General features: G+C 37.1%; 1 pseudogene; it reads left to right on the top strand.

Annotated features, from left to right (window-relative positions):
- The first annotated feature begins 356 nt into the window (after positions 1-356).
- LOC100655132 (olfactory receptor 52N2-like) lies at positions 357-4,725 on the top strand (annotated as a pseudogene).
- Positions 4,726-8,893: the final 4,168 nt, after the last annotated feature.

Genomic DNA, 8,893 nt, shown 5'->3' with positions numbered 1-8,893 from the left:
TCAAACCCACCCAGCAGTGCCACTGAAGAAACGCCGGAAAACCTGCTTTCATAAAGACCACAGTCAGGAAAACACTATGAAGCAATTCTAACCTGTAACATGTGGGGCCAGCGTGAGTTGGAATTGGCTGCATGGTAATTGGTTTTTTTATTCTCTTGATTCGGTAACAGGATCAGGACACTCAGTAGAATCAAAGAATATTAGTCTGGATACAAAGAGATGAATTTTGTTCTTAAATCCGTTATTTATATTGTGCAAAATACTTGTTCATCTTTTGTCTCTGGCTGAAAATAACAAAGTTGCTCTCTTCTTCTATAAAACAGTGCAGAGAGTAGTGTGCCCTCCAGTTGATCACCATGCATGGAGCCAACACCTCCAGTATGACACCAAAGTACTTCATTCTCAATGGAATTCCTGGGCTGGAAGCTGCACACATCTGGATCTCCCTGCCATTCTGCTTCATGTACATCATTGCTGTAGTGGGAAACTGTGGGCTCATCTACCTCATCAGCCATGAGGAGCCCCTGCATCGGCCCATGTATTACTTTCTAGCCCTGTTGTCCTTTACAGATGTTAGTGGGTGCACTTCCTTTGTCCCCAATATGTTATGCATCTTTTGGTTCAGTCTCAAAGAGATTGACTTTAATGCTTGCCTTGTACAGATGTTTTTCATACATATGCTGACAGGCATGGAGTCTGGGGTGCTTATGCTCATGGCTCTGGACAGCTATGTGGCCATTTGCTACCCTCTACGCTATTCCACCATCCTCACCCACACTGTAACTATCAAGGTTGGGCTTGCCACCTTCATGTGAAGTGTGTTGCTCATGATCCCATTCACTCTTCTGATTAAGCGTCTTCCCTACTGCAAGGGCAACCTTATCCATCACACTTACTGTGACCATATGTCCGTGGCCAAATTATCCTGTGGCAATGTTAAGATTAATGCTATCTATGGTCTCATAGCTGCCATATTGATTGGGGGATTTGACATGTTCTGTATCTCTCTGTCTTACATCATGATCATTCGTGCTGTACTGAATCTGTCATCTGCAGATGCTCGCCACAAAGCCTTCAGCACCTGTACATCACACATATGTGCTATTGTCATTACCTATGTTCCAGCTTTCTTTAACTTCTTCACTCACCGCTTTGGGGGAGGCACCATACCTCACCACATCCACATCTTTATTGCCGGCCTCTATCTATTGCTGCCTCCCACCTTGAATCCAGTTGTCTATGGAGTGAAGACAAAGCAGATCCGTGAAGGAGTGATCAAACTGTTCTTTAGAGAGAAAGATATTTTGGCTGTGAGATAAATATATGATATAGAATTCTGCATTTAGCATGAAGATGAAGAAAAAAGTTATAAATGAAGACAGCAAATGCAAAATTCAACAAAAATGATCTCTCTACAGAATAAAATATCTGAATTTTCTGCCATTAAATGCACTAAATAATCTCAGTAATTTTAATCTAAGACCTCTGATTTGATAGAAAAAACATGAAATAGAGAAGAAAAAGTACACTTTTCACACATAAATTAACTTTAGTGAGAATTTGTGGAACAAACACACAGGATGAAATAGGATATTCGACTTCAAGTAAAACTCTTGGTGATTAATGCACTTTGGTCTAGGTACTGTGGGTAAGTATATAGGAAAGGATAAAGAATGTCAGATAGCCTAGAAAGGTTCCAGAAAGTTGTTGAAAGGTCATAAGTAAATTGTTCTATTCACTGCAAGGAAGCATGAAACTCTTCCAAAGAGTGCCTGTGCTAAATTTCAGGATGTTAGGACATCCTTCCTATTCCATATTTATATATGGCTTGTATCCCCGTTGAGCCCCACTGCCATCAAGTCAACTCCAACTCATAACGACCCTGTATAACTTTACTGAAAAAAATCCCCTTGCCTGAACATTTATCTCTGATATCCTGGTGCCTCACTATTTCAACTCATAGGGCTATACCAGTGTGTACAGAAATGAAACTTGAGTAGGTAGGGCACGGGTCAATGGAGTTCAACACAATCTGGAAAGTACTCCTTGGAATTAATATGAGGCAGAATTTTCAAAAAGAGTGGGTACCATCTGCCAGCTGTTTGAGGACAGCATATATAAGTAGTTGAAAGGAGACTAAAGAAAATCTATGTAACTTGCCAAGCAAGAATGTTTTGACTTCACTGCTTTACCTATATTTTTTTGTAGAGGGGTGATGGAGAAAGGAGTAGCTGATTTAGATTTCTGGAACTAGCTGAGGAATAAGAAAAGGGAGGTGGAATGACAAATGTGGTATTCAGAAATAGTAAGGTTGAATGGAAAATCAGAAAGAAAAAGAGCCTAGCCCGAGAGGTAACTGGAGTAATAAATAGAATGGGAACAGGAACAGGATGCAAATAGATGCACAGAGAGAGAGATTAATTATATTCGTAAAAGTTAAATCTCTCATCTTTTAATGTAAAGGGTATATTTTGATATTATGTATATAGGGTGAGATGACCGTGAAATATATTAATCAATTACGTATTTTTACAGTGTAATTTTCACATATTTAGAAGCAAAATCTGACATTTTAAAAAATTCTACCATTATAAAAGTGCCCACATCTGACATAAATTGTGAGGTGCTGAGTAGCTTGCCATTAATAAATTTATTATATCTTGGGATTATGTTTTTGGTTTTGGAAATTTTGTTCATCAGAGTATTTTCATTGCAACCATACCAAAAGAGTATCAAAGTGATTAAGGAATTACTTTTCCTAAAATGTCATTTATTAAACATTTAGAATTTGTCAGGAACTATAATGTTTTATATATTTTATTTCATTGAAATTTTACATCAAAACTATGGGATAAGTTTAATTATCTCCATTTTATAGAAGAGGAATATGAGCTATATGAACAGCAAACCCAAAAAACCAAACCAAACCCAGTGCCGTCGAGTCGATTCTGAGTCATAGCAACTCTGTAGGACAGAGTAGAACTGCCTCATAGAGTTTCCAAGGAGCACCTGGTGGATTCGAACTGCCAACCCTTTGGTTAGCAGCCATAGCACTTAACCACTACGCCACCAGGGTTTCCATATGAACAGTAAGACTAGGTAAATCTCAGAACACTAAGATTGAATATTAATAAAAAATAGCAATATGTAATTAGGTGGGAATTGGGGGCAGCAGGTGTAACAACAGTGTCTACTGAGAGTTATGTTTTATGTTTTACTGAACTAGCAATGTTTAGGCAAAATTAAAAGTGGAATCTTATCTCTCTTTTTCCCTGATTTCTGCTTCTCAGTATCAATAAATGAAAAATTTAACTTTCCTTGTGTGAAAAAGCACCATAGATGTGGATTATCTCTAAAGAAAGCTTAAAGCTAATTTGAAAGCTGTTTTAGAGAAAAACTGAAAAATGAACAATACCCCACAAGGATGGCTTAATTATTTTGTGGAATGACTAAAGATGAGAAGTTTGAATTTAAGACTTTTATATCTGGCATATATTTGAAGAACAATCAGTAGTTGGAAAATATGGCCTTGGTGATAAAAACAAAGCTGGAGATCACGTGATAGAATTTTGCAAGACCAACGGCTTTTTGCAAATACCTTTTTTCAACAACATGAACAGCGACTATACATGTTGATCTCACCAGATGGAATACACAGGAACCAAATCGACTACCTTTGTGGAACGAGACTATGGAAAGCTCAATATCATCAGTCAGAACAATGTCAACGGCCACTCGTGGAACAGATCATCAATTTCTCATACGAAAGTTCAAGTTGAAGCTGAAGAAACTAGAATCAGTCCATTAGAGTAAAAGTATGACCCTGAGTGTATCCTACCTGAATTTAGAGACCATCTCAAGAATAGATTTGAACCTTTGAACACTAAAGACTGAAGATCAGACATGTGGGATGACATCAAGGACATCATACATGAAGAAAGCAAAAGATCATTGAAAAGACAAGAATGAAAGAAAAGACCAAAAGGGATGTCAGAAGAGAATCTGAAACTTACTCTTGAATGTCAAGTAGTTAAATCAAATGGGAGAAACGATGACTTAAAAGAGCTGAACAGAAGATTTCGAAAGGCAGCTCTAGCAGACAGTTAAGTATTATAATGACATGTCCAAAGAGCTGGAATTAGAAAACCAAAAGGGAAGAACACACTTGGCATTTCTCAAGCTGAAAGAACTGAAGAAAAAATTCAAGCCCTGAGCTCCAATAGTGAAGTAATCAATGTGCAAAATACTGGAAGATGCAGGAAGCATCAAAAGAAGATGGAAGGAATACACAGAGTCACTGTACTAAAAAGAATTGGCAGACATTAAGTCATTTAAAGAGGTAGCATATGATCAAGAACTGATGGTACTGAAGGAAGAAGTCCAAGCTGCTCTGAAGACACTGGTGAAAAACAAGGCTCCAGGAATTGATGGACTACCAACTGAGATGTTTCAATAAAGGGATAAAGCGCTGGAAGTGCTCACTTGATATGACAAGATATTTGGAAGAGAGCTACTTGGCCAACTGACTGGAAGAGATCATATTTATGCCTATTCCCAAGAAAGGTGATCCAAGGACATGTAGAAATTATTGGGAAATATCATTAATATCACATGAAAGTAAATTTTTTCTGAAGATCATTCAAAAGTGATTGCAGCAGTACACCGACAGGGAACTGCCAGAAATTGAAGCCAGATTCAGAAGAACACGTGGATTAAGGGATATCATTGCTGATGTTAGATGAATACTGGCTGAAAGTAGAGAATACCAGGAAGATGTTTACCTGTGTTTTATTGACTATGCAAAGGCATTTGACTGTGTGGATCATAACAAATTATGGATAACATTGTAAAGAACGGGAATTCCGGAACACTCAATTGTACTCATGAGGAAACTATGCATAGATCAAGAGAAGTAGTTCAAACAGAGCGAGAGAATACAACAGGGTTTAAAGTCAGGAAAGGTGTGTGTCAGGGTTGTGTCCTTTCACAATATTTATTCAGTCACGATGCTGAGCAAATAATCTGAGAAGCTAGATTATACGAAGAAGAACAAGACATCAGGATTGGAAGAAGACTCATTAACAACCCGTATTATGCAGGTGACACAACTTTGCTTGCTGAAAATGAAGAGGACTTGAAGCACTTACTGATGAAGATCAAAGACTATAGCCTTCAGCATGGATTACAGCTCAACATAAAGAACAAATCAGCCACATGAGGATAAATGGAGAAAAGATTGAAGTCATCAAGTATTTCATTTTACTTGAATCCACAATCAACAACCGTGGAAGCAGCCATCAGGAAATCAAATGATGCATTGCATTGGGCAAATCTGCTGAAGAGGATCCCCTTTAAAGTGTTAAAAAGCAAAGATGACACTTTAAGGACTAAGGTGGGCCTGACCCAAGCCATGGTGTTTTCAATTGCCTCATATGCATGTGAAAGCTGGACAATGAATAAGGAAGAATGAAGAAGAGCTGATGCCATTGAGTTGTGTTGGTGCAAAATATTGAATATACCAGGGACTGCCAAAAGAAAGAACAAATCTGTCTTGGAAGAAGTACAGCCAGAATGCTCCTTAGAAGTGAGGATCACCAGACTTCATCTCACATACTTTGGACATGTTATCAGGAGGGACCAGTCCCTGGAGAAGGACATCATGCTTGGTAAAGTGGAGGGTCAGTGAAAAAGAGAAAGACCCTCAAAGAGATGGATTGACACGATGGCTGCACCAGTGCGGTCAAGCATAACAATGATAATGACCATGACACAGGACTGGCCAGTGTTTCATTCTGCGGTACATAGGGTCGCTATGAATCTGAATCAACTGGACAGCACCTAACAACAACAACGCATTTGACATAAGAAGTCACAGGTATTTTACTGAAGAGAAAAGATGTTTGATATTGGTCTGTGTTAAAAATTTTTATAGAGACAAGAGTTTAAATAGCTCCCCTGGGTCAAGAACTGAACAAAAATTAGTCCCAAGGCCATTACAAGAAACGAGAACTATTTGAAGAACTGAAACTAGACAAGTTTTTCATATCAGCATGAGTTAGCCAGTTAGCCATATTATCAGTAGGAGCTGGCAACATTCATCCACCCAAGACAAGTCAGTTTAGCATTCAGTGAACAACTTCCACAAAACAAAAGGAAAATTAGATGTTAGTAACCAATCAAAGCAAAGAGCAAGACACTTATCTAAGCTTTTAAAGGGCATTGTAATAGCATAAACTCAAGCCTGTCATTATTTTCAGTTTGGTTGCACCCTGTTGGAAACAGTTCCTCACTCAATACATCCTGTTAACTTTAATTGATTCATTGATCAAATTTTTCTTTTTGACATCTGCGATTTCCCCCTGATTCCTTTGGAATGATTAATCTCTGCAGAAACCAGAAAATTGAGCAGGCAGTTTGCATCCATAAAGACTACAGCTTTGGAAACCCTATGGGGCAGTTCTACTTTGTACAGATGATGGTATCTATGAGAAAGAAGAAATAATAATTTTAAGGGAAGGAAAAGGGGAGATGTTGGGGGAGGGGTAAAATTATTCTTCTCTTCTTATTACTTCAAGTATAGGGACTTCATTTAGATTAACATCCTTAGCTGCTCATCCTAACCCTTGTTCCACTGAATAGGAGAGATGTTTCTTATCTTCAGTTGGAACACTGCCCCTCGCACCAGTCAATCTCCCTGTCTGAACAAACCACACATTCTGATCTTCCCACATTCATGCCATTAGAGGCCAGCACCTCGTGGAGAGGCTTGCATTTGTCTACGAAAGAAACAGGTAAAGCTTTATTCTCCCAGATGTATGTCATAAAATTGTTGATATTTTGCATCAACTTCCTTCCTTCTGCATGTCTCAGCTCTGAACTGCAGAAGAAAGGATAGGTGTATTATGAAGAGGCCCTCAAAACTCCCCACAAGTATTAAGGTAAAACAAGGAAAAGATAGATAAATGAATGAGATAAGGGAGAGAGAAAAAGCAAGAACACAGTTGCATAATTAATTGACATAAGTACAGTGAACTTGTATCATAGTACAAATTACAACTGTCAGAAAAGGCTTTCAGAGGAATTTAGTACTTAAGCTGATATTGAAAGATGAGTTGGTGTTATTTAGGTAGAAGAAAGATGGAAGACAAAAATTATTTTAGGGAGAGGAAATGGCCTGTACTGAGGACTGGAGGAAGAACATGCTACATTAAGGTACGGAGAACCAGTTCTTGCTGGGTTTATATGTCATTTTTCAACTCTATTGTAGAAATACCATTTTTACTATAGTACAGAAAATTGAAAAAATAGTGTTTCAAAGTAGACAATGGGAAAATATGGGTAAACATGTGGAATATACATCAAGTTAAACCTTGGCCTCATATCATATACTTCTGATATACATGGTTAAATAAAACAATGAAATTCATGAAAACCGAAAATTAAAAAAAAAAAAACTCAAGAATGGGTCAAGTTCTGTCAATGCTGATCTTAATACAAACATTTATAAGCAAAAGTGATAAATTATAGGGTCCCACCAAGACCTACTGCACCCCATCACCTCTCTTTCTAAAAAGTTACCTAAACGATTCTGATGCAGTTGAAGATAACTCGTTAGGGGCCATGGACCCCAAGTTAAGAACCCCCGATCTATATTTAATCAACAGTTCATGCCAATTTTCATTTTCCGAAATTTTTATATCTAAAAGGAAAGGGTTTATGCAGAGAGACACATATTTTTGGAATACAGTTGCACTGATTTAGTTATTATCAAAATAATTTTATATGCATTCTATTGTGTTTTTTAAACAAAGTCAAGCTTCTATATTCAAATGAAAGTAGCCTTTCCAACTAGTCACTTTGAACACAACTGGATTATTGCCAGTAGGCCAGAATCTATGAGAAATTTTTAAGTAATTATAAGGTCAGTGACCATGAAGAAACTCCTACTCAGTATTAATGGGAAGACATACACACTTTAAGGGGGCAGGGAAGGAGTAGGGTGTACTCCTTTCTAGTAACATTAATAATGCTAAAAAACTAAAGGATAACAAAAAAAGTGATATATACTTTAGAAAATACTTATATGGGAAACTCCTGGAAGTATACAAGCCAGAACTTATTCTTTAATAACATTTACCTCTGAGGAGTGAGGTGAGAAGTCAGTGTATAGGGTGCTAAAACTTTATTTTCTACTTTATATCATTTCCCACATAAGGGTTTAAGTATCAAAAGATTTTGCTTTGTGTTTTATTTTTCAATAAAAAGGAAGAAAGATAATACCAACTCTGTACCATAAAATAAAATCTAAAGTATAATACTAACTTGAAAAAATGTTTGCAAACTGTGACTGAAAATGGGCTCAAATATTTAGTATTAAAAAGTGCCTTGAAATTCAGTAAAATAAACAGTAAAACCCCCACCGAAAATGGGCAAGGAGGTGAATGAATAATCACAGGATGAGAAAATAATTGACCAAAAACATTAAAAAAAATTGTGATTATGAAATCACTACTAACGAAGTTAATGCGAATTCAAGACCAAACACCAGAAGACAGTATGAGGTGACGAGTACATACAGTAATGAGGACTTACAGAGCGACAGTCCACTCCCTGATGGAGGTAAAATTCAGAACAAATGTTCTGGAGATGATTTGTCCCAGGATTTATCAATATAACTAAAATTGCCCATGCCTTTTGACCCCATAAACTTTGATCCTACTTCCAGTTATCTGAAGAGAGGAAATAAACAGAATGGATAAGGATATTAATGAAAAAAAATTTTTGATAGAAAAAATAATAAATAATTCAAATATTCAATAATGAAATGCTTCATTAAATTTAGTACAGCAATAGCATGGAAGGGCTCTCTGGGTGGTATAGTTAATGTGTTTTG

The sequence above is a fragment of the Loxodonta africana genome, chromosome 7, assembly GCF_030014295.1.
Source record: "Loxodonta africana isolate mLoxAfr1 chromosome 7, mLoxAfr1.hap2, whole genome shotgun sequence".
In the NCBI taxonomy this organism is placed as follows: domain Eukaryota; kingdom Metazoa; phylum Chordata; class Mammalia; order Proboscidea; family Elephantidae; genus Loxodonta; species Loxodonta africana.
This window is presented reverse-complemented; position numbering and strand designations above follow the sequence as displayed.